Genomic DNA, 2,076 nt, shown 5'->3' on the forward strand with positions numbered 1-2,076 from the left:
TGATGTATTTAATGTCAACAAGACGTGATCCGTCTCTTCAATTTGTGTCAACCACAGGCCTTATTTCGAGCTATTTTCCAAAATCCTATGGAGAAATTGCATTGCTTTTTGGTGAAGGAACCGGATGTGGTAAAATGCTAACTAGACTATATTGTCTGGTGATAGTCACAGTTGGTCCAGAAAAGCAATTTCCACACCACACTTTCCTTTAAATGACCAATTCTAAAACCCCTGCTGTTGTACTGTATGAAAAAACCGTCCATATCACATTAGAAGAATCATCGCAGCCAAACAGAAATGTAATTACGTCCTCCTCTCTGTTCCTCAAGGGCAGGAGCTCAACTCACGGTTGTGTGAAACTCAATTACTTCACAAGGAGAAAAGGAATAATGTAGGAGGGGAGGGAATGAGAAGGAGGGAGACGAAAGCAAGAGACAGACGGAACAGCAGATGGACAGACGGACACAGAACCAGACTGGGAGGAAGTGTATGTGAGAGGGCAGCAGTGAGAGGATGGATAAAGTGAGAGAAAGAGAAAGAGAAGACATGAGAGAAATTGTAGGAGCCGTTTTCATGCTGACAATCAGTGACTCTCTGAGCCTCCAAACCGATCGAGGTTGACTCATCTGCGTTAGCGCCCTGAAAAGGCTCCCAATAGACACATTTATCGAAGTTGAGGAAAACCACTTAGCAGTCCCAAGATGAGGCAAGGGATGCAAAGTGTTAGGAGGATGGTGGTGCAGTTCAAAGGCAGTTAATTATATTTTTGTATACTGTAGCTGTAATCTGCATAATGTAATGATGAGAATGTTGATGATAAGCAGAGGCGGGTAAATAAGGGTAAGCCAGGTCTTTTAAAAATGGCTTTATGTACAACTAAACTGCACAGACAATAAAGTTTCAAGGGAAAGATCATTGGTTCTGGATTATGGTTGTTTTAAGCGTATCACAAATACATTTCTAATAAAAGTAAACAAAATGCGGTAGTAATACCACTTTCTCTATGCTATGTTTGAAAATGCAATGTGTCCTTATGCACCTTATAAAGTTTTAATAGGTAAATTCAAGGACTCAAATTAAATATGAAAATAAATAATGTTAAACTATTGATGTGAGTCCCTTTGGTTAAGTGTCAGCTGAATGAATTTGAAATGTAATGTTATCATGACATTTCAATGTCCACACACAATTGATTTGCGACGCACGTTTTTTTAAAGAAATATAATTACATACGAATAACAACCACTATTAAAGGGGCCCTATAATATAAATATTCAGGTTCATATTTGTATTTGGTGCATTTGTTTACATGCTTTTAATGTTTGAAAAGTGCTTTATTTTTCTCAAACTGCCTGTGCTACACTATTCACCCTCTAATTGGTTAGCTGGACCAGCTCTGTTGTGATTGGTCAACTGCTTAGAGGTGTGTTTCACCTAGTGGGAGAGAAACTCTTTTCACCCTCTGTCTAAAACCATACCCCAGTCTGCTCTGATTGGTTAGCGAGCTGGCTCTTTTGTGACTGGTCAATAACTTAGAGATATCCCGCCCCTTAGCAAATCACGTACCATATGTTGGAGAGCTAGCCAATAGAAGTGTGAGTGTTACGTAGGGATGCCACTCAGTTTAGGAGAGTAAACAAAGGTGTTCAACTGAGGCGTTTCAGGCAATTAGTTTTATGATTATGTTAACAAGGTAGTGGCCATGGTTATGGCCAGGGGAGGATTGTTTCCTGCTTCAAAACATGAAAAGTGACTTGAAAGACGTGTGATGTGCTTATTAACATTTAACCGCATACATACACCATCTTTCCCAAAACATAACCAAGTGCTTTTGTTGCCTAACCACAGACAAGAGTCTGCCAATGAACCCCATACTGGTGTCAAAGGTCTGCTTTGTTTACCCACAATCCACCCCTCTCTGTGGCTCCTATTCATTCAAAAAGTCATTGCCTCTGAATATAATGCAGCAGCCATCATGTTGTGAAAAACAATGTTGAGGAGACATGTTTGAATGACCTGTGTGTGTGTGTGTGTGTGTGTGTGTGTGTGTGTGTGTGTGTGTGTGTGTGTGTGTTT

Source organism: Notothenia coriiceps, unplaced genomic scaffold, assembly GCF_000735185.1.
Source record: "Notothenia coriiceps isolate Sejong01 unplaced genomic scaffold, NC01 NC01_scaffold00008959, whole genome shotgun sequence".
Classification (NCBI taxonomy): Eukaryota; Metazoa; Chordata; class Actinopteri; order Perciformes; family Nototheniidae; genus Notothenia; species Notothenia coriiceps.